At 41.1% G+C, this 25,202-nt stretch overlaps 1 protein-coding gene across 7 annotated transcripts in view; it reads left to right on the top strand.

The window, feature by feature from the left end:
- The window catches only part of plxna1 (plexin A1), a 389,627-nt gene that overhangs the window by 64,061 nt on the left and 300,364 nt on the right, over nt 1–25,202 (top strand). The window lies entirely within an intron of this gene.

Here is a 25,202-nt window from a genome sequence, read left to right as displayed (position 1 = left end):
TATTTTTTTCAGTTGCATGTAGGGCAGCAGTGGAAGTGGTGGCCAATTCAGCATGTTATGAATAACTTAATCAGCAAATGTTTTACTATGGCATTGCTATAAAACATAGGCAAATTCCATTATGGGCATAATCAGAAAATAAGTAAAAAACGAAATTCAGCATTATTTTATTTCCCTTATATTTGTTGCCATCAAATTGTTTCTTAGTCATGTTTTTTTGGGAGGGGGTGAGATTTGTATCTATAGCTATTTCTGTATCTGTACACGCAGACACATTTGGAATGTAGTATATTCTGGAATACGTGCAGAGATCTGAACTGAAGTGATCAAGTGACTGGAACAACTCCCCCTATGTAGAAAGGTTGCAATATTTGGGACAGTTTTACTTACAAAAGGATGAATAAAGGGAATTGTGCATACTGTGGGGACTTTTTCTCTTGGTCTTATAAAATTAATACCTAGGCCCTTCTGCTAAAACAGAATGGAAAACAGAATATCCACAATCAAAGGAATGTGAAGGGAAGGATGATTGAACCCAGTTTCTGCTTGTAGCATTCCCTTAAGCAACTCATTTGCCACTGTGTGCTGTACAAAGTTTGTCCTTTGGTTTGCTCCAATATGGCTCTTAAATGCTTACGTTGATGTCTGAAGGTTTTGATTTTGGATATGTGGAAGAAGAAGTCAATGCTGAGGATAAATACTGGCCACTGAGATGCTTCAGAGCAGGAAGGTCTCTATAATAACTCTTGATAGCATTATTTGCTTGTTTAGATAGGGTTTTTTTTTTGCAGAAAATCTAGGAAATGCATTACTTTTCAAGCATGCATGGAGATACTTTAATTGTATTGTCAGAATGATTTTCCAGGATAATGACTCAGGGGAAAAGGTAATGATGAGGGTCATAGAAACCAGTAATGTTTCCAAGAGGTATGCTGGTTGTTTCTTTTAACTTATTTTTTATCATTTAATCTTAGTTTGCTTTTTATTATTGCCACCGTGACTGGCTATAGAATGCTTGAGAAGAGGCTAGCGAATATGTGCTGCTCCTTATTTTAAAATGGCTCTTGACAGCAATGCAGAGAGCAGTAGTTGGGTGGTGTGGCCATGTATGAAAGTGGACGATGGTGTGAAAATCTATCCAGCTGCTTAGTCTTCTTGTGGTGCTACAAAATGAGGAGGGAATATTAAGTATCTGTAGACTTAATACAGTGGAGCAAGGCAGCCAAGCTCTTATCTTTGTTTTAACAAATACTGATGGGAAGCACTTCATATATATACCTTTTTCCTTTATTCATTTTGCATTCCAGTACCAAATTATCCTTTAAAAATCCTTGCCCTGAGATGCTCTAATCTAGTGGTTTAGGTAGAATACGAGCACAAGCGAGCTCCACGGTCAGCAATTTCATCATAGCAGTAAGGACTCCCTAATTTATAGGTGTGTGACAAACACAACTGGAGTGTCAAGTTTTGAGGGCAATTACAAGCAAAGCATTCCCTCCAGGGAAAATGGAACCAAGCCAAAGTTATAAGTCTGGCGATGCTCTTTCTCAACAGAGGGAAATCTGCCTCCCTGTCCTGAGGGAAGCCTTTCCCATCGTCTGTTGCTAAGACAAACACAGGAGCTTTATTGCCCTGCTCCATTGTGTTTAGTCTGTGGCAGGACTGGGTGAGGAACCTGCTTTGTTTTATGAACTATAGCTGGGTTCCTTTCAGAAAATATAAAATATAAACGGTCACTGGGAGGCTATTTCAGCTACTTGTGATGAGAATCAGTGTGTAATATAGAAAAGACCTTTCAAAACGAGTGGAACAGGCAGCTTCACAAGGTCAAAGTTAACTTCTCTGGGACAGATCCCAAGTTGAAACAAAATTGACATAGTTATATTCGCCATTCATAAGTCTCTGCTCAGTAGGATATAAGTAATAATAGTGCCAGAATTTGAGATTGGGATGGTGGGGATTGGAGATCAGGTGTTAACGAATCCATCAGTAGGCCTTACCTTCTCCTTCAGATAAATTTAAAAGTTAAATAAGATTTTTGAAGCTGGGGCAGATTGTTAATGAGTCTGTTTTCCCTTAACACACTCTGTTGTTGAGTGATGTATGAAGTGATTATAATATAATAATGTTTAAATTCAATTGATAGGGGAGTGTATGTCCATTGTTCCCAGGACTAGGAGGAGGCTGCAGTGTCTGCTGCCCAGTAAGTCAAGATTAGGGACACTAAGTATCATTAAGTAGCAGATCCAGAATTTCGGTCATGTACATCACTGTGACTACACACTCCGCTGGAACTACTGGCAGGTCCAACTACCCAGGATCCTGACTTCATTTTAGTGGTTTTCCACTCATTCCTTAGCAGCTACTCTTTCGAAAAGGGGTATGCTGGAATGAGGAACAAAACTTTTCCAAACCAGGACCCAGAGTAGTTTCAGTTTGACATTCCACCTTTAGCTATGACTGATTAATATTTAGTTTCCATATCAAGTTAGTGAGGAAGAAAAAATGAGACCCAGAGAGACTTACATTGAAATCCCTAGAAAACTATAAAGACCTAAGTCAAGCTTGCAGAACATATGGCTGCATGTGGTCGCCACATGGATTCTGCATGGCCTGAAGAGTCTAAGCCTTAGAGAGGGTGCTATAGCACAGTAGCGAGTGAGACCTCAATTTCCATCTCCAATGGCAAAGTGTCCCACATCTACAAGTTTCATTTCTCTATTCACCAAACTAACCTGTATTGAAGGAGGCACTGCCAATAGATTTTCCTTTCTGGTCAGGATGCTGGAAGTGCTGATTTCTGTTGGAAATGTGGCTTGGGCAAGTTGTTGGACTCAAGTAGGACTAGGAATAGTGGGGAGCAAGATGAAATTCCAAGGGGGAGGATCTTGGGCTCCAAGCTATGTTAAAATTTAACATTAGATTGATAATTTTAGAAGGAGAGGGATGTAAAGAGGAAGAGGGAAGAAGAATGATGAGACAGATGTGGGAATAAGTACAATTAATACCAAACCCGCCCTGCAGATTCCGCTTGACACCATCACAATAATAATAATAATAATAAAACTTTATTTATACCCCGCCACCATCTCCCCAACGGGGACTCGGGGCGGCTTACATGGGGCCATGCCCAGAGCAAACAATATAACAAGTATAAATACAACATAACATAGAGCAATTAAACAATACAATAAGTAATAATATACAATATACACTACAACGCAAATCAAAGAAACAGTAAAAACAGGGCCGGCCGCATGAATACAAAGATAAAAACTCGGGTGAGAGAGATAAAGGGAATGGAGACAATAATGAGAAAGACCCAACATGACTTCAAATTGAAGACCACATGAGGAAGAGGCTCCCTTTCCACTTTTCTTCCCCAGTGCCCACAACTTTGGACTGTCTCAATTTCTAATTTGCAAGTTAAATTTGGAGTTATGTTGATTTTTCCCTTCTTTATTGCAGTGGGACTAGGAGGAGGCTTCAGGGCTGATTCCATGTTCATTGTGCTCATCCCCAATCCTGCCTTTTCATTCTTCCCCCTTTCTCTTTACTATCTCCCTCTAAAATGGCATGTCTAATGTTGGCATGTAGTTTTGAACAATGTTTGTGTGGTTCAAGAAGTAAAACTAATAGGTAGGTCTTCAGTAACTTAAATTACAACCCTAGTCCCTTTTGTCAGTTGAAATCACTTATTTTACTGTTGTGCTATTTTCTTATTGTGGCATTTTCAAGTCCTCAGTGTAATAAAACAAATTCATTTCAGTTTGAATAAAATTTTATTATCATTATTTTTACTCTAAATGCTATTTTTCTTTCCTGTTCTTTATTTCTTTTAAATATTGTTTTATTTATAGGAAAATATTATGTTTTGATATTGTTTTCTAAAAATCATTTTTTACAGTGTCTAGTAGTTTTGGCATGTAAATACTATTACTAAAGCTGGTAAATTGATGCTGCTACAATGCAATGTAGAAGGATGTAATTTTGAATTTCATTGGGGATGGCAGGAGGGGCAGGCAGGAGAAAGACTGCTAAATAATTCCCAGATGTAATATCAGAGCATTCATTTGTAATTGTTTTAGCATTCTTGGAGAACATATGAGGTCCCTGTTGCCTGAAAGCAGGCAAATATTGTCCCCATTTTAAACAAAAAACATAGGAAAGGCAGGGAGATGGTTTGGGCAACTATTGACTTGTCAGTTTGACATTGATATCAGAGAAAGATCTACAACAGACAATTAAACAGTTGCTCTGAGAACACTTAGAACAGATCACTATAATCAGTAAGTGCCAGAAACATTTCTCAAAAATGTTATGCTAGACTACTTTAACCCCCCTCCCCAGGCCCAATGTAACAGTTAGTAGATCAAGAGAATGCTATGGACACAATTTTTGATTTCAGGAATACCTTTAACAAAGTCTCTCATAGTTATTCTTGCAGACAAGCTAGAAAAATGTGGCTTGTGCTGCTCTTAAGTGGATTTGCAGTTTTTTAATGGACTGCAACCAGCCAAGAGTGCTCCAGCTGTTCCTTGACATCCTATAGATAACTGATGTGGGGTGCTATAGGGTTTTTGTTCTGTCCTGGAAGAGTTGAACACAATGAATTACTTGGATGAAACAGTGGCAGGGTTTTTTTAAAATTAAATATCTGAATGATACCTAACTGGAAAAGAAATGGATTCCTCAGAAGATAGAACCAGGATTCTAGACAACCTCAACAAATTGAAAAACTTCCCCAACAAGAAGAAAATGAATTTCGACAGTAATGTAAGGTTCTGTGTTACACATCAGAAATCAGATACACAAATATAGAAGGTTAAGGTTCAATACCTGTCTTGTTGGCAGTATGTGTGAAAAAAGATCTTAGAGTTTTAGTAGATCTACATGATGATGAGGTAGCAAAAAACCAATGCATTTCTCAGTTGTTGGAACAGAAGATCAAGGGAAATAATAGTACTACTCCATTCTTCTTTCATGATACCTCACCTGTGTCCAGTTCAGGACAATACAGTTGAAGGTTATTGAAAAGCTGAAATGTTCCAAAAGTGGGAAACCAAGATGGCAAATGGTCTCAAAGCCAAGTCTCATATGATATGGTTGAGGAAGCTGACCATATTTAACTCAAAAAGATAGAGCTTGAGATGTGATCTGATAGCCACCTTCAAATATAAGAAGGGTTATCACATAGAAGGTGGAGCACTTTATTTTATGTTACATCAGGTGGGTTGGAGGGTTGGACCAAATCAGTACATTAAAATGACAAGAAGTGAGGTTGGAACTGAACATCATAAAAGTATGTTATGATTGTTAGAGATATTTGACAGTGGACTGGACTACATCAGAAGGTGGTGGACTCTCCTTAGTGCCAGCAGAATTCTAAAGCAGCTTTAAAATGCATATGTCAAGAATACTTGTTATAATCATTTCTTATATCCAAAAACAAATACAGTAGAGTCTCACTTATCCAACACTCGCTTATCCAATGTTCTGGATTATCCAACGCATTTTTGTAGACAATGTTTTCAATACATCATGATATTTTGGTGCTAAATTCGTAAATACAGTAATTAGTACATAGCATTACTGTGTATTGAACTGCTTTTTCTGTCAAATTTGTTGTTAAACATGATATTTTGGTGCTTAATTTGTAAAGTCATAACCTAATTTGATGTTTAATAGGCTTTTCCTTAATGCCTCCTTATTATCCAACATATTCGCTTATCCAACATTCTGCCGGCCCATTTATGTTGGATAAGTGAGACTCTACTGTATATCTGAAACATGAGGGAAGAAGCCATCACTCTTCCTTTCAGCTCTCCTTGTATGGTGAATATTTTGCTCCACGATGAATAGATCATAATCCTAGAATCAGATTGCAAAGCCTGAACCAAGGAGATTGTTAATTCTAGTGATTCTCCTCACTTTTATGTGTGCTTATATATTGGAAATTGAGCAAGTTTCAGTTCAGGCTATGCTTTTGGGGGCTGGAGGGAAAGCTGGATTTGCAACAGGAACAAGATTTGGTGAAAGCTTGGTCCTGTTCAGATGTTTAGAGGGAAGTGTGAGATTGGACCCCCACCCCTTCCCCCCTTTTTAAAATTTCCGTTTGTTTGCCCTCTATTACAGCCCCAGCAGAAGCACGGAGCTGCTGCTTTCTGGGAGCAGGTGGTTTATTCTCTTCCACCTGGAGTGGCTTGTGCACAGGCATCCATTTGTAATTGTCCCAGGCAACCCCCCTGCTCCCTCCTCTCTAGGCTTCAAGGGAAACTGCTAACAGCTGCCTGACAAAGTAAAGGGTTTGCTGTCAAGAGTGCTGGGCTCACAAATCTGATTTTGGCTTCAAACTAATTCAATTTTGGTGGAATATGATGAAATTGTTACACTTCTGCCTGCTGGGTCACATAACTGCTGACTCAGGGGAAGGAGAAGCCTTTCTCTGCTCTCTTTCTTTTTCCTCCCTCCCTCCTCACTGTGTTTCTTGGCCAGCGATGATGGTTTGGGGAGCCAAGTGTAGCTCGTATCAGCTGCTATTCCCCCGAGGTCTGCCCTGAGCAAAGTAGGCACAGAAGAATGCAAAGAGAGGAATGTGACTGCAAATGTAGGAAAGCAGAGAGACAGTAAAAGCACGGTGTTGACGGAAAAGGAGGCAGCTGTTTCTCTCTCATCATATCCCAATGTTAAGGAGCTTTCATTGGAGCAACTGCAGAAAGTACTTGCTGGAAATGTTCAGCACTAATGGGCCCCAGTGGCCATGAATTCCCCCAGATACAGAGATCTGCTGTCTCCTTGTTTCAGGCTTTGCAAGGTTAGAAAGCCTGCAGATGGTTCTTCCCGAAGTATTGCTGATTCTATCCCAGGGCATGATCTGGGCAGGAAATCTTGGCAGCATAAGTGAAGAGTAGCCTCAGAGGGTTCCTGGAACCCAGAGTTTTGAAAATTACTTTTTGGACTACAACTTCCAAACTTCCCTAGCCAGAATGACCACTGGGCATGGCAGGAGGAACATCCTAGGGGCTTTGTTTTTTTTTTTTTTAATATAGCATTTCCAAGTTCAGCATATTATGTAGTAAGTTGCCCATGATACTTTAATGACTCCTTTCCCTGTAGCAGTCACAACAATAATGAGGAAATACTTCACTGCTGTTACTGAAGTTTAAATTTTACAGTCCTTTGTCTTTGTTCCCACATGGCCAAGAGGCAAAGGGCCTCTGACTGCACTGAGATCCCTCTGGATTAACTAAATTAGAACAAAAACATCTGATTTAAATAGGCCTGTGACTTTAATAGTGTCACTTTTCTTTTCCCGATTTGTAAAACGTCTTTTCCTCGTGGAGCTTTAAAGGCTTGCATGATGTATTTTGTACATGTTGACTGATTAATAAAGGTCTTGCTCTTTTGTGGATTTTGTATTTTGTTTTACTTTGGTATCTGTGCATTGCTTGAATATATTTTCATGGATGAATGATAGTGGAATGGGAATTTTCATGCACCCATCTATGAAATGCTGCATTTTCAATGTTCTGGGAAATGTAGGCTACCTGCAACAAGAAGCTGATGTTCAGGCTTTGCTAAGCCAAAGGGAAACAAATACCAATTTGCTATGCAGAAGACCTTTGATCTGGTTCTAGTTAAGAGCGGCAGGGGTAGAATTAAAACTAAAAGTGAACTTTGTCCATGAGATTTGAGCCATGTCATGTGGTTTCTTAAATCTCCTTTTTCAATAAATCTCTAGGCTTTTCCCCCTCAAAAGACATTTGTATTACCAATGGCAGCTGAGTCAGCATGATGCAAGATTGAGAAATACGAGCATGAAAATGCAACTTTTGGATTGATGACCCATTTTTAGCCCCAGTTATCATGTCTCAATAGTCAGAGGTTGACATAGTAATTTTCTTCTTTACAAAACTAGTCTGAGTTCTCCTCGGGCACAACTTTCACAAGGACGAGGCAGTAAGTGAACTTAGTAATTATAGATATTGCTTGCAGCAGATCTCATGATTGTAAGTAGTTATGTTATCAGAGTTCCTGATCAGTTGCTCTGTAATACAAATTTACCTGGGTCATTTCTGGGTAGGTTTAATACTATGCAGACATCATTTACTTGAAAAGCCCTTCTACAGATGACAATATAAAACAAGATCCTGAATGTTCAGAGGGTAGGTTGTTATCTTCTGTCCAGGTGCTAGGTACTACTGACCTCTAGTTAGCCACAATAAAGCAAACATCCCTGGATGATGGTGTTTATTGTTTATGGTTCATGGGAACTCTGGTAAGAGCATCTGACCCTAGAACAGTGGTTCTCAACCTGGGGTCCCCAGATGTTTTTGGCCTACAACCCCCAGAAATCCCAGCTAGTTTACCAACTATTAGGATTTCTGGGAGTTGAAGGCTAAAAAAACATCTGGGGACCCCTGTTTGAGAACCACTGCTCTAGAACATGGAAGCAAATTAGCTGGGTAGCCATAGACATGGTTTGGAAAAGTTTTTTGGGGGGAACAAATCTTGAAGACCATGGCTAATAGAATAGTAGCAGAAATATTTAAGGATTTGAAGTCCAAACACATGCGCAGTCTCTTGACTGTGAGCAAGTTTTATGGCAGTATGTCAGGACTGGCACCATAATGGTTCCTGTGAACTACAACATACTTCTTTCTTGGAAACCTGGTTGTAGATTGGCAGGCAATAGCTCATAGCCCACAGGTCAGTACTTTGGGTAATATTTCACATATCCCCTCTCCCCAAGCCCTTTTTATTGCCCCCTCTTTCCTGATCTTTCTAACTTCTGACAAGTCAAAATCCTGTCCTCCCCTAAGCCTTTGGTATTAAAGACAAGAAGAAGTATTATACAGTCCTCCTTTCATCAGGATTTAGTAGGAAACCCAAGAAGCTTCCTTGGGTTTCCCTACAGTTCACTGGAACCTTAAATATTACTGTAAAAGAGAGGTATTTGCACATCTGTGGGTAATATTAACTGCTTGGGCAAAAATAAATGAGGGGCAATTGAAAACGATAAGGTAGTATGATAAGGTGCAGCCAGCATTATAAATCAATTTAGAGAGCTTAAAAAACGCCGCCCTATGATTTTTTCCTAGTGTTGTCCAATGATGCTTGTAATTGTTGACCCAGTTCTGAATCGAGCTGATAGGAGCTCACCCATCACTAATTGTAACAGCTGGAAAAAGTGCTGTAGATATCTCTTTATATGCTACTAGTTGGATCTTTGATAACTAGATCCACACCTTACATTTATCTTCACATTGGCTTGCATGAGAGAGACATCAGGATTAGACACATCTACTACTGGTCTAATTGTATCTCTTAGAATTTCTTGACCAGAATTCTGTTGATGCACTATTCTAAAGGTCGTTCTTTTCTCAGAGTTTCATAGCAGTAGAGAGAGAAGAAGATAAAGTTTGCTGCATTAGGAGTACAGGCAGTCTCTGAGTTATAAACATCTGACTTACATCCAACTCATAGTTAAGAATGAGGATTAGAGAACAGGAAGTGAGGGAAATCTACCCCTCAGAAGAAGAATTCACGCCTGGGGAAAAGGTGTCTCAACTGAAGCTTTCTCACCAATCATTTCCTCAGCAAGCCAAATTTTCCAAAACCCAGTTATCACAGGAACAGAAAGTTAGGTGAAATCTTCTGAACGGGGTACAGACTGAAAGACAAACCCCACAGGGGCATTAATCTTTCCCTATGCTATCCACAGCTAAAAATATATATCTATTTGGCTGGACTTACACTTAAAAATGTACTCCTGACTTACATACAAATTCAACTTAAGAACAAACCTACAGAACCTACTTAAGTTTTGCCTGCCATCTCTTTCCCCCATGTTTTACTTCTTCCATGGCTGTTGTTTCCTTAGCCTTTTCTCCTCCTGTTACTATAACTACACTGGCACAATTGAGCTTGTGTAGGATTCCAATTTGATTCTGATGTTATTGTTCCAATTTTGCGAGGCACTTTCAATTTGTTCAGAGTTGCTTTGGATCTAGTAGGAGAGACTGTCAGACTTGGCTGGGATCTCAGGAGATGTTTTGCAGTTCCTCCTCAGTGCCGAGGAACTGAAAACACTTGGCTGGAGAATTCATTCCAGCTTGTTTGTGTTTTTCCCCCTTCCTTGGCTTTGAACCATGAATCTATCAGACTGAAAATGTAACCTGGGCTGGGATGCTCTACTGAGCACTCTAAGCCATTGCTTTGCCGTTTCTCTTGTCTTCTTGCAGTTCTGTTTATGGATCCTGGTTAAAGCCTGGTTAAAGGGTAAAAATGATGTGAAGTACACTGGGTCTCGTGCTGAGTTTACATACGCAAGTAAGGCAAAATAACTTGACTGAAATAAATTTGAACTCCAGTGGGATTAAGTTTTATTAGTTCTTTGCAGTGCTGGAAAAGAAACTTCATATCTACTTGGTGTTATTTTACACAAAACTTTATTTGGTTTATGCGTCTTTCTGCAAGTGTGTACCACATATATTTGTGTATAAGATCACTTTTTTGGCAAAAAATCAATCCAAAAAATCTGGGTCAGTTTATTCATGGATCAATTCTGGAAACAGGTGACGATAATGCTGGCCCGGTGAGACCTCTGTGTTCCTTGCCATTTTGGGCACTTCAGGTTTAGCGGAGTGGCAGCAGCCATTTTTAAGAGGAGTTTAATATATAAGCCTTAGAAAATATGGCAAGTGAAACTTATGCAGTAAGGCTTTATCAAAAATAGGCATGTGCATATATCTCAAGCACCCAAAATGGTGGATGTAACACATTCTTCAAGCTCCCTAATGTTGCTGCTGAACACTGCTTGGGTCGAAGGAGAAAGTGAGAAAGTAGGGGAGGTTTTCCCCCCCCCCACTAGTTTAGCCAAGGAAGCACTGCTTCTACCCCCTTCTATATCAGAAAGGGCCTTCATGTTTGGTCACTAAGCAAATCGCTTTCCTTGCTCTTCTCCTCCCACCCATTTTCCCAGATCATTTTCGTTCTTTGCCCTCATTTATATTTCTCTCTCTATATTTATTTGTATAGATGCACCCAATTTAAGATCAGCAATGGAATTTTCAACCCTTCAGAAAGCTCCTGTCTTTCTCATTAGTGCTTTCTCAATATGTTCAGTCTGTGCGAGGGTGTTCACAGAAGTCTCCTTTTTGTGGAAGATGTCAGGAATCCCTGAAATGAATGGCTCTAAGGGACAGCTGAATTACTAGCCACTTGATAAAGTTAAACTAATGATTATTGTCTTTTCTGACTACTCCTTCATTATCATCATAAGTAGGCTTGAAATAAAGCAATGAATCAAGGAGATGTCCATGTTTCACCCTGACAAAGTTCTTTCTCTGTATGTGAACTCAGTGTCCTTCGACTGGGACTTTTATGAAAGTTCTGGACTTTTGTCAGTATGCCTGAGAATACTACATACTTTCCCCCTGTGTGCAGGCTGTGAATATCCCTTCTGCAGCTACACACATAGATCTCATATTTTAAGAAGAATTAATCTAAGAACATTAATTTCAACTCTCTGTGTGTGTGTGTTGTGTGTGTGCATGTGTGCGCGCACACACCGTCTATGTGCCTTCAGGTCAATATTGACTTACGTCAGTCCCATGACTTTCTTTGAGGTTTTTAAAGGCAAGGAATATTCAGAAGTGGCTTTGCCTGTCCCTTCTTGAGAAATATAGCCTGCAGCACCTGGTATTCACTGGCAGTCCCCCATCCAGGTACTAACCAGAGCTGACTCTGCTTAGGTAACAAGGTCAGATGGAATTTAGTGCCATTATCGTAGTAAACAGAAATTCAGCATTTTCTTCTTCATTGACAAAGACATAATGTTGCATGGTAATCAAAAGATAAATTAATTTAAAATTATTTGAAATTATTTTTGAGTTCTCAAAAGTTATCAAGAAAAGTGTTCTTTTGAGGAAATGACAAATTTGCATTTTATAGCTGGCACATTTAGAACACATTTTTACTTTTGGAGAGGAAAAGCTTTTACCTTTTATGATTGGCATAAACAAATATTTACACTAAAATATTGTAATAATAATGATGATGATGATTTAAAAATGTATCATCTGCTTCTCCTTGTATGAGTGACCCTCCTTATACAATTAAAAGAGAGTTTAACTTATTAATTCATAGAATCATAGAATAATAAAGATGGAAGCGACCTCATGGGCCATCTAGTCCAACCCCCTGCCAAGAAGCAGGAAATCGCATTCAAAGCACCCCCAACAGATGGCCATCCAATTCACTTCAAAAATTAAATTCCACAGATATCTTGAACATTTTTGCTACAACTCAACATACACATCCTGCCAGTATTATGGTTTTCAGATTATCTACGTAAAGTATCTGCTTATAAATTTTAGATATACCTTTGTTCCCAATTAATAGCCAAAGCAAACACCAGGATTGTCATATTGATGCTAATTTGAGATCTGAGTTTTGACTTTCCATGTCTATTTATGTATAAGTCTAGGCATTTTAGTTAAAAATCAACCCCTCAGAACTGGGTTGAATTATTTATGGGTCATTGAGAGTACGGTACCTTAACTCTTATAAAAAAGGAACCACTCCCTTATCTGAGAAGGGTGAATAAAGGCAAAAACTAAGTCCATCCAAGGAGATCCTAAAATAAGTACCGCCCCTTGTGTTCTCTGTCTCCTGCACTGCTTCTGGCCTGTTTGAATCCTAGGAGGTAGCCTTGTGCATTTGTATAGAATCACTACCTGTTTCTCTTTGTTCCTTTCGTAAGCGCCCCATTTTCATTTTTGCACGCCTCCCGAAAATGGGTGCCTTTCTGAAAGGGGTTTTCTGTTCTGCATCTGAAAAAATAAAAAAATTTCACCCATTGGCCACTATGGGTGGGCTTCGCCAGGCTCCTCTTCTCCTCAGTTTTAAGGGCGAGAGGGATGAAAATCGCCACACATGGAGGGCACATCTACCACTTTTAGCCCACCAAGTTTTATAACATTTGGGTCATCCCCCGATTTTTAGGAATTTTTTTCTTTCTATAAATAAAATCTCCTTAAAAACATCCCCTCTTTCCCCCTGCTGCTCCCGCCCTCTAATTTCCCCAGGAGCAGCAGCAGCAGGCAGGCAGGACAAGGCACCATTCCTTCCTGCCAAATGTCTGTCAAAGATGCTCCACACACCAGACACACAGCCCAGTGCCCACTCAGCCCCACTATTTCACTTCTTCTTTAACTGGCGGCAATGGGGGGGGATTCCCCTCCCCTTCCCATCATATTTGGCAATGGCATGGTTTGTCTCGGAGCTGGCGCCTTGGGTCCTTGCTTGCTGCTTCTGCTGCTGCCTGGCTGGGCGCCTTCCTCTCCTTCAAATCTCATGCAAGGAAGATGCCTCCATTCCCCCTCTTCCTCCTTTGCGCCTCTTACTGTAGAGTAAGAGGGGCACAGGAAGAAGAGGGGGGGGGGCTGTAAGCACCTTCCTTGCATGAGATAGGAGGAGGAGGAGGAGAGGAAGGCGCCGAGCCAGGCAGCAGCAGCAAGGAACTGAGGCTCCAAGAGCCAAGGAGGAGAGGCCTTGGTCGCCATGCACTCTCCAAGGCATTTTAAGAAGGCTTCCCACTTCCAGATAAGGAAGAGTAAATGAAGGTTTACTTTTTGTTTGCTGGGGGATTAATAAGAAATATTAAACTGTGCTCACGAAAAGCAGGCAAGGAAATGGTACCCGCTCCCGCTTTTTTTTCGTTTTGAGCTAATTTTTGTGAAATGAAAATGGGATGAATGGGAGAAACGGGTACCGTGCGCACTTCTACTAGGTGGAGAAATGACAGCAGCAGATAACAGAAAGCTGGTCCCTTGAGGTACCATTGGTGCTTTCCCCTCTCTGTGGAATGACCCTTGACTCATTCACGGGTCATATCAAAATCCATATTTCTGGTTCCCAAACATGTCCTTGACTTATACATAGGGTTGACTTATATTTGAGTATGTATGGTAGCTTAAAGCTGCATCATATGTTGATATCTGACTAGCTCACATTGTGTACCAGTTCCCAAAGGAGGAATGAATTAAAACAAGCTCCATGATATGACCAAAATGGTAAGAAATATGGAGAACAAGTGAGATTATGTTTCTAGCCAAACACCAGTTAGGAGGTGAATTCCATTATCAGTACACACCAGTATACCTAGAGACAAAATATGTGCTATACCTATTCAAAAGCTAGTGTATTTTAGCTAGTTCCAGAGTTGAATTTTTCACCTTAGATTCCATTTCTGGAGAAAAGTGAGGTAGACAGTCAACAAATAAATTAAAATTAGTCATGTCAGATTCATCATAGGCTAGGGAAAGCACATGTTCAGCTGAGAGCTGGATGTGTGCTTCACCAAGCAATGGACGTCAGCGACTTAGTATACAATTGTTGTTGTTTATTCACCCAGTCACTTCCGACTCTCTGTGACCTCATGGACCATCCCACGCCAGAGCTCCCTATCAGCCGTTGTCGCCCTAGCTCCTTCAAGGTCAAGCCAATCACTTCAAGGATACCATCCATCCATCTTGCCCTTGGTCGGCCCCTCTTTCTATTTCCTTCCTCTTTTCTCCAGCATCATTATCTTCTCCAAGCTTTCCTATCTTCTCATTATGTGGCCAAAGTACTTCATCTTTGCCTCTCATATCCTTCCCTCCAGTGAGTAGTCAGGCATTATTCCCTGGAGTATGAACTGGTTTGATCTTCTTGCGGTCTAAGGCACTCTCAGAATTTTCCTCCAACACCAGAGTTCAAAAGCGTCTATCTTCTTTCGCTCAGCCTTCCTTATAGTCCAGCTCTCGCATCCATAGGTTACTATAGGGAGTACCATTGCTTTAACTATGCAGACCTTCATTACCAGTGTGATGTCTCTACTCTTCACTATTTTATCAAGATTGGTCATTGCTCTCCTCTCAAGAAGTAAACGTTTTCCTGGCTGCAGTCTGCGTTTGTAGTAATCTTTGTGCCTAGAAATACAAAGTCTGTCACTGCCGCCACATTTTCTCCCTCTGTTTGCCAGTTATCAATCAGTCTGGTTGCTATAATCTTGGTTTTTTTAAACTGCAACTCAGCTTTTGCACTTTCTTCTTTCACCTTAGTTATAAGGCTCCTCAGTTCCTCCTCGCTTTTAGCCATCAAAGTGATATCATCTGCATATCTAAGGTTGTTAATGTTTCTTCTGGCAATTTTAACTCCAGCCTTGGATTCATCAAGCCCTGCATGTCACATGATGTGTTCTGCATACAAGTTGAATAGGGAGGGTGAGAGTGTACAGTCCTGCCATACTCCTTTCCCAATCTTGAACCAATCTGTTGTTTTGTGGTCTGTTCTTACTGTTGCTACTTGGTCATTATCTCAGGAGACAGACAAGGTGACTTGATATCCCCATACCACCAAGCACATGCCACAATATATTATGATACACACAGTCAAAGGCTTTAGAATAGTTAATAACAGAAATTGGGGTTTTTTTTAAAACTCCCTACCGTTCTCCATTATCTAGCAGATATTGGCAATTTGGTCTCTCTAATACCATTATTAGGAAAGGAATAATCTGTCCTATAATATGTGGCTGATTGTGGTGGACCAGCAGGAGAGTTTAAATATTGCGGAAATCTGAGAGAAAAGAGTGATATAAATTCAGTAAATGAATAAATTAGTGTGTGTGTGTGTGTGTGTGTGTGTGTGTGTGTGTGTGTGTGTGTGTATATATATATATATATATATATATATATATATAGTGACTAGTGCTCTAAGGATCTTGAGAAAGCCCCATCTCTCTTTTCTTCCCACCAAAGGGTCCAGTAGGATCTGGCCTATTATTTGCATGACACCTGCCTATGCCTCCCTAACAAATAATTTTGCTGCTAAGGAGCTAATTGCTGGCATAATTATTTACTGAGGTGGTGTTGGTGTAGCATGGCAGACAGGAGGCAGGCACTCTTCCCCAAGCCGAGGAATGCAGCTGTATTTGTCACTTCCCAGAGAGTTTGTTGAGACAAAGCAGAGACGAGTAAACACCATAAACATTGATGCTCTTGCATATTCAGCAGCAGATGAGGTCGAGGAAGCTGCAGATTGGAGTGTGTTGAGCAGTGGGAAACAAAGATTGTATTGGCAGAGGTGAGGCAAGGGCATAAGCGCATTCCTTCCTTCCTTCTACTCTGGCCCCTCTGGGAAGTTGAACTTTAGATTAACCCCCCCTGCTGCTGCTAAACTATCAATTGTCAGAGTTGAAGAAATGAAGACTTAATGCAAAGGTCTTTAAGGGCAGGGGGTCATCTGGGTTGAGGTTAAAGGTGGATGGAATGATGATGGAGTTGTCCCATTCAAAAGGGTATTATCTCTCCTGGTACTTCGATTGAAATTGCTAGACTTTCAACTCCCCTGGTGCACATTGACTGAAAACCACCCCTAAATATTAATAAATCTAATTCATCCCAGAATGGATTTTTTTTTCTAAATTTGATAAGCCACCTGGTTCACACCAAGACAATATGAATGTGAAGCCTCCATGTTACCTTATCCTCTACAATCTTGTAGACTCAGGGCCATGTACAGTGATAGAGCCAAATAATTAAAGGCAGCCCTCTGCATGTATGGGTTTTATTTTTCACATTTGGTTATTCACAGATTTGATAAATATGCTCACTTTCGGAATCTAACCCCAGCAAATGTGGAGAACATACTGCAATTTGTCATTCTATATTAAACAATTCCTTCATTAAACAAAACGGAACAATTTTATAACATTCCTACCGTTTCATGTAAACTGTTCAAAGACCTAGGGTGGCATTTTGCAAACTGCTCTAGCTTTGATATACAGTCATCCTTCCACATTTGTGGTCTTGGCTTTTGTGGATTTGATTTAAAATGTTCTTTTTGGAATCTTTGTATTTTCCAGTGTGACTGTGTACAGCTCCCTTCGCCATGCTGGAGGACCTAAAGATTTCTGGAGAGAACCTTTCACTAGGTAGAAATCAGTAGAGCAAGGTCCTCTCCTTCTTTTTCAAGTAGAAAAAGGCCCTATCCCTTCCTTCAGATAAAGTGGCCTGCTTCTGTCAATGTTGTGAATAATTCCTCAGACCCAATTATTTGCTGCTTCCTCATCACAAACATCTCTTCAAATGAGCCTTGGGATTCAAGAACAGCTGAGCAAGCAAAAGGGACTGCAGCTGTGCATGGGTTTGCTAGGCCTGTATGGGTTCCCTCAGCTTTCTTGTTCTTTTTTAATTGTTTTTTTCCCCTATCACCCCTTTTAACGATATGCAGAAAACCTTAGGTTGGCTGTTTTAATTCTAAGGCTACCAGATGGGTCCCTTAACTGCATAACTTGAGTGGAATTGTTCTGTGTGAGGCTCTAATAAACTAGTCATGGAAAGTGGATATTTGGGCATTGAAGGGAAGGACTACAAACAACTAGATGGTTAAAAAGGTAGCCTGGTGTGCATCCAAACTGTGGAATGAATGCAGTGTGATGCCACTTTAACTGCCATGGCTCAGTGCTATGGAAACATGGGGTCTAGTTGGATGAGGCACCAGCACTCGTTGGCAGAAAAGGCTAAAGACTTCATAAAACTGACTCCCATGATTCCCTAACATTGAGCTATGGCAGTTAAAGTGGTGTCAAAACTGCATTTAATCTAGAGTTAGGATACACCCCTCATTGGATACAAATGAGATATGAAAACAAATTTCACTTTTGCTCAGTTGTGTTCATCCTTGCCCCAGAGCTATTTGTATTAACCCACATTTTTGTTCACTGCTAATCATATTTCCACTGCCAACTGACAAGTCTTTCAAAACCATGCTTCTGCTACCAAACTGAGCAGATAGACAGTTGTAAGATTTGACAGATGTGAAAATTGCCTCTTTTCTGATCTATTTTGGGGTTATTACAATAAAGCAGTCTTTTTATCACCAAGAAGTCATATACTTACACATTTTGCAAATACTTTTTAGGAAACTTTTAATGTTGTGATTATGAACCTTGTGTTTGTAAGACTTTTCACAAATGCTTGATCATTTGAACCAGAACTTTCCAAACATTTGATGTACATGACACATTTTTATACATGCATCATTTTGTGACACAGTAATTCAGTTTTATTAGCAAACTGGGTGTTAATCCAATCCCTTATAAGAGATATGGATACATACAAAAATTGTAACAGCAGAATGTATGGAGATGCAACATGTCTCATGAAAACCTTTTAAAAATGTATGATTCTTGCTTATTCCATATAGACTCAGAGGCTCTGTGTTATATTCACATGACCTACACATTGCAACTGACACACTAACGTGTTGTGACACAGTTTGGAAAGCTCTGATTTAAACAATGAGATCTCATTCAGTCCCTGTTTCCTTGGTCTGTGATTCTCTGAGCTTTTTACAGTCTGACGCCCCAGCTGTACATAGACATGGAATAGTTCAAGGATGAGAAGGAAGAAAACCACTCTCTCTAGTTTCCCTGTTATTGTTTGGGTCTCCAACGCGATGTTTAGCTTCAGGCAAAGGTTTATACAAGCAGGCTACAGTCACGCAAGCTTCAATGACGAAGATATCTATTTGAAAGCTATGTGTCAGGCTTAAACTATCTGGAAAATTTCCATCAGAAATAGAATTTGGCTTCTGCTGCCTCCCATATCCTGCCTAGATGGTACTTCTAGTGTAGTGTAATCAGTATGAAAACTATGAGTGTGAGGAATTAGTAGAGAAATTCCACAGGTCTGAATTCACATGTTATTTTCCCACATAACTGCTGAGTCCATAATAGTGGCTCACCATAAATTAGGGGATTATAAATTTCTGGATCCATAATTACATTAAAAAAATTAGTGGATCTCAGCTTTCTTTCTGTTGACCCTGGACAATGACAAGGTGCATCTAGACTGTAGAAGTATAGAAGTTCCGGAAGGGCACTGATGCACATTGAGAACTTTCTTTCATGCACTTTTGTGGGAGTTTGTTGTCTGGCCGCTGCAGTTTGAAACTAGCTTCAATCCGCATAAAATGGTCAGCTAAATTGTTGCCCCAGACCTTCTTTCGGTACTGGTTTTCTTTCATCTTTGTCTGGCAGTTCTCTGTTTGGAGTGTGTTGTATCAATGCTCACAGCTCAAAGGGGCTGGAAAGTGTTGCTTATTGATGACCACAGTACAATGTCTTCTTAAAATGAGCAGGCTTGATTGTCAGGGTGTATGCTTCTTGGCCCCAGTCCCCCTGAAAGACCGTGTAAGTCTCTGAGCTCCTACGTTGCTGGTCAAAACATTTAAGTTCTTCAGTTATTTCTCTCTCCTGCCTCCCTCTCTGTTTTCTTTGCATCCCCTGGACCCTGAAATTCGTGGTCAGAGATCGCTGGACCAGATGTTGTCATGGCAACAGCTCTTTCCCTGCTGAGGTGGAAGATAGGAAGAGATTTCACGGTTCAAGGAATTTCCCCATTCCTGACCTAGCCCTCCCACTTTCCTTGCGGTGCTTTCTGTGCATCTCCCTGTCATCCTCTCTTAGTACCAAGCAGCAGACCTGCCTCAGAGGCTGAAGGGAGAAGGCGCACTGCAAGTTAGCACTCAGATCCTGTGCTGTCCTTTCTTTCTGCTCTAACCCTGGGTTGTGAAATGTGGGAGATGGGGTACTGTGTGCATTTGCAGACCTAGGCTGTGGTATTTCACCAGATGTTTACATCAGAATATTATCAATGTGGAGGAGATAAAAACAACAGCTGAATGGTGTACAAGAAAAGGAAGATTAGAAAGAGTTAGGAATTCTGCAGACCCCAGTCACTTGCGCTATGGGATTAACTTTCCTCTTAAAAAATGTTGGGAGAACTTAGTTTTGGAAATTGGTTCTAGTTAGGCACGCCATAGGTAGTGAGAACATTTTGTCCAACATTGACTAAAGTTGCTGAGTTTGGGCTGATTGGTCCACTATGACTTTGCTTTTGTGTTCAGCAGTGTTCAGCAGTTATTTTAGGCCAGGCATGGGCAAACTTCAGCCCTCCAGATATTTTGGACTTTTGCTCCTGTCATGCCCAAGGCTACGGAGCACCAAGAACCAAACACGGAGGCCAATAACTATCTAATATCTTTATTAAGGAAATATATAAAAGTAATAAAAACAAGTAGAAAATATATTCCAGAAGCAGACCTATCAAATGAGGTCAAATATAGTCCAGAAATGTTTTGTCCAATAAATGATATTAGAGTTCAAAGTTAAATCCAAACCGAAACACACACTATTGCCAAGCAATAGTGTGGGGAAACGTCCAGGGTCTTTCAGGGTCCAAGGTAAAAGTCCACAACAAGGTACGAGGGCAAAACTTGATTCTTGAAGCAAGATCCGTAGCTAGAAGCAAAGCGAGGCAATTCTTGAAATACTTGAATGAACAAGGCAAGGAAACTGGATTTGCGGACTTGCGAAGTCCACACAAGGCTGGAACGCGATTTCACTCCTGAAACTGCTCAGTTGACTCCGCACCGGACCAACCGTGCCAGGCACCTATATCTGGGTCTCGTTTTCCCGCCAAACAAGTGTCCAGCGTTCTCTTTCCCTAGAGAACGGGAAATGAAACCCAGCTTTCTCCAGATGTGAGACTCCCTGGATTTTCCCAGGGGAAACATGGCTAATCAGTGTCTTGTTTGGCTGCAATTCGTAAACTCCTGCGAACCCGCTCTTTGACTCCCCTGTCTGCAGCAAAGGACTGTCTCCTAGCAAAGGGAGGTGAGAGCTGTTCAAGGTCTGTCTTAATTGGCTCTGGGGCGAGAACATCAACATCAGGCATCTGGAAAGATTCCGGCTGTTGTTGATCCGGAGAAAACCCCATGTTTTCATCCTCATCTGCCACAGTGACACTAGGAGCGGGACTACAAGGCCCATGAGGCATCAGAGCTCCTAACAGCGGATAAGCTGACTGGGATTTCTGGAAGCTGAAGTCCAAAGCACCTGGAGGGCTGAAGTTTGCCCAGACCTGCTTTAGGCTAATGTTCTTTTTTTCATGTCAGGAGTGACTTGAGAAACTGCAAGTTGCTTCTGGTGTGAGAGAATTGGCTGTCTACAAGGCTGTTGCCCAGGGGACACCCGGATGTTTTTGATGTTTTTATCATCCTTGTGGGAGGCTTCTTCCATGTTCCTGCATGGAGCTGGAGCTGATAGAGGGAGCTCATCCACGCTCTCCCTGGGTTGGATTTGAACCGGCAACCTTTAGGTCAGTAACCCATCATCAGAGGTGGTCCAACCTTTAGGTCAGTAACCCATCATCAGAGGTGGTCCAACCGGGAGGGAGGCATTTGCCTGTGACACCATTGTCCCGGGGGCGCAGTCGAGCCCCCAGGAGGATGGCACCACCCCCGCCTCCTTCTCCTTCGGGCCTGGGCCTTCCCGCTGTGGCAGGAAGGCCCATCCAGGCCCGAAGGAGAAGGCTCATCCAGGCTGGCTGGGCCTTCCCACTGTGGCCCACGCGCCGTGGCCCTGCCTTCCACGCAGCCAGCCTAGATGGGCCTTCCCGTCGCGGCCTGGCTCAGCACGGCAGGAAGGTCCATCCAGGCCGTGGCGGGAAGGCCCAGCTAGGCTGGCTGGACCTTCTGCCGCAGCACATGTGCCCTTGCCCCGCCAGGAAGTGTGGCCGTGCGACATGGGAGGCGGGGCCAGGGTGCGTGGCGCGGGATGCAGTAATAGACTACACAAAATCTTCATCATGATCTCTGGCTTGCATGAAGAAGGGATAAGAATATATCTGTTTAATGTATATATTGGGCCTGTTCTTTTGTCAAAGATGTAATAGAAACTTTGTTGGATTAGACCACGGATTGGTACATTTAATTCCATCTTCTAATGTCTCCAAAAACCTGCTAATAAGACAAAAAGGCATTGAACCTCTCTTAACGTTATACTAAAGATAACAGCTGATGTGTCTAGTAGCATATTCTGGAGTATGAATATGTTTAACTACAAATCCCAGCAGCCTTAGCTGCTTGATTCTCATACCTGGCCTATACAGTCATAATCGTATAATCGTAATATCTAACTATTGGGTACTAATTAACCCAGCCTCCATTAATTTGTCATACCCTTTAAAAAGTCATGTAAGCCAGTGCTTACGAACACTTCTTGTGACTGTGAATTTATAAACCAATTACTAGTTGTTTGAAGAAAGACTATTATTTTAGTACTCATTAATTTTATTGGGAGATGCTGAGCTCTAGGGAGAAATCCTCTTTAATGATGTATCTTGTGGCTAGTCCTAGTTATGTTACTACAGGTATGGGAATTCTTGGCCATCCAAATTTGTTTACAATTTCTTCCATTTCTCACCATTGGCTGTGCTGGATTGGGGATATGGGAGTTGCAGTTCAACAGTTTTGGGGAGATACAATTTATCCTGCTAATCATAACCAAAGGTCTGTAAACAACCTTACTTTTGACTAGGTCTGTATTATTAATAGTTTACTAATCCCAAAATAGAAGGATGTAGTATAGAGTGTCATCCTGGGCATCCAGCTATAGCTGCATAGCTGGATACTTCTCTGTATTTCACACTGTCCATTGACCAGTAAATGGCCATGTTTTTTTATATTCATATGTGTGTGTGTGTGTGTGTGTGTGTGTGTGTGTGATGCAGTAGCTAAAAGATGGAGGAGGGTGGGATTCCTCTGGTGGGACTCCACACTGCATCTTCCAATCCAGAATCTGTTAGGGATCCTGTCTCATATTCAACTTGACAACCCTATTCTTGTCACTGATGCATTTGCTCAATCTCTGGCTTCAACAAAGCTATTCCTTGCCACGTTTAAAGCTTTCCAGCTACAGAACCCCATGAGAGCAGTCTGTCTCTTGCTATTTCCTTGGAGCAGCAGGCCTTGAACCAAGAGGCCTCAGGAGTATTACTTTATACATGCTTTTGGCACTGGAGAGCTTTGTGTTGAGATGCTGTGGCATTTGGTCTTTAGTTTAGCTCTTTTCACTTTCCCACTTTTAGAAAGCTTTGGCTTGGGTCTGTACTTGGAAGAAGATGCTTAACCATCAAGGTTGTGGTCTGCTACGGGCAGAGAAACCATGGCTTTGTTTCCATTGTCACTTCTGCCGTGACCATTTCTGGGATGTTTGTGGCTAGTTGAAATAGACAACCAGCAGAGCCTGTGTGCGTGTCACAGGAATTGTGATGCTGCCCCCATTTACGCCATTTTTCAATTTGTTCAGACTGAGGACATGAACAGAGTTCTTGGATGTGTGAGGTCACTTGCCTGTCACTCAGCCTTCGTTTCTGCAGCTGATAAACAGGGTGGAGGGAGAAGTCTGGTTGAGTGGATGGGGGTGGGAGGATGCTGCTTGAGAGAGGGAACAATATTAGCTAGTTTAGGGGAAGCAATAAAAACATTACTGAGATGTGGGGAGGGGAATCTGTTTTTCATTCCACTGTGGATAATTATTTGCAAGTTTCCAATGTATTCATGAGCAAAGTACTTGTGTTATTGACAGTGATCCACATATTATTTCTAAATGACATTCTAGTTTAAGTAGGCTTTTTGCCCTTGTTTTGGCATTAAAATGGCTTTGATTGATGTTTTATTCTATGATCTGGGGAAGGTAGATGGATGATTTTCTGCTGGTTCTGGGATCTTTTGGGTTTTCTGGCTAGAACAGAGTTCAGAGGTGTCTGTTTATAGTGACTCCTGTCCTTTTTGGAAGGCAGATATCCGTGAGTGCTGCTGAGAACTTCTGCTTAACACCTTGAATTATAATGCCTGGCAGAGTTCCCTTTTGGCACTCTCATCCAAAGATGGGCCATTGATCCTTGCTCTGTGTTCTCTATCTCAGAATTGGAAAGACCATGAAAGCTTTGAATTATAGTTGTTTTGACATCACCAACACACTGAGTGTTTGCCATCCTGTTCTGGTTAAGCATCAAAAAATTCAGATTTACAATTTGGAAGTGCTATTACATCCAGATTTACTTTTGGATTCCAAGGTGAAACCTGTTTCTTAGCACTGTTTTTTCCAAAATGATGAGAATGATTATTAATAATACAGCACCCTCACTGAACATGGTGTTTACCAGAAAAAGAACAAGAAAAATGTTTCCTGCCCGTAGACTTACAATCTAATTAAGACAGGGCATACAAGGAAAGGGGGTGGCAGTGTGGGGAATCAGTCCAGCGGATATGGTCTGTTCTTCTCTCCCTCCAAGGCCAGCAATTGGGGAGGGAGGGCCTTTCAACTGCTTTCAATTGCTTTTGATAGATCAGATGTGCCCATTTTTAGAGATTGTAGAACTAGCAGTGGTTTCACACCGCTCAGTTGCCTCTGTGTTGGACTTCTTTTAACATGATTTATATGCTGTGTTTGAAATCCATTTGGAAACTTAGCTGGTGCTAAGTGCAACTACAGTTTTCACTAGCACTGTTCTGAGGTGGGTGTTGTACTTTTTCTCATTTAATGGATATTCTTGCTGTCTAACATTTTTAGACCTGCTTCAAAGTGGTGTTTAATATCTTTAAAAGCCCTAAATAGCCTGGGATTTGGACACTTTAAAGACCACTCCATTTCATATGGTCTTACTCACCCACCCAGATCAGCAGAGGAGGCCGTTTCATCAAGGGTATCCCATACTGAACAGCAACATGTGATGGCCTTTGCTTTTGCGGTCAAACCAGTGTAGTGTAGTGTGTTGAGTGTTTTATTATGTCTCCACGTTTTGAATTCTTACCAGTCATGGAAATTCAGTGGTTGATCTTGAACAAGACACACACTTCAGAGGACCCTATCCCAAACAAATTTTGCTCAGAAGCCCCATGATAGGTTAACCTTTGTAGTGTGTTAGTTAGAAACAACTTGATGGTAAACAGCAACAATAAAAAACAACAATTTTTTGGAACTCCTTGCCATAGGGGGCAATTACTCATATTTTTATAGCACAAAGTAAACATTCTGTTCCAGCAGGCAGATTTTTTTGCCTTGCTTCTTTCATGGGGAGGGACACTTTGGTTCAACTGATACTTTTTGTTTGTACTACTGCTTATTTCCTTTACATACATTATTTTCCACATGGAAAATAATTGCTTTTGAATTTTGATGTTAGCTATTTTGCTTGTTTCTCCAGAAACAGAAAGAGATAATAATTTTTGCAAATAAATAAATAGCATATATTCTTGTTCCACTTTCTTTTTTTTCTTGAAGCAATTACTGTGGGAAGTATTCT

This window comes from Anolis carolinensis, chromosome 2, assembly GCF_035594765.1.
Source record: "Anolis carolinensis isolate JA03-04 chromosome 2, rAnoCar3.1.pri, whole genome shotgun sequence".
NCBI classification, from domain to species: domain Eukaryota; kingdom Metazoa; phylum Chordata; class Lepidosauria; order Squamata; family Dactyloidae; genus Anolis; species Anolis carolinensis.
This window is presented reverse-complemented; position numbering and strand designations above follow the sequence as displayed.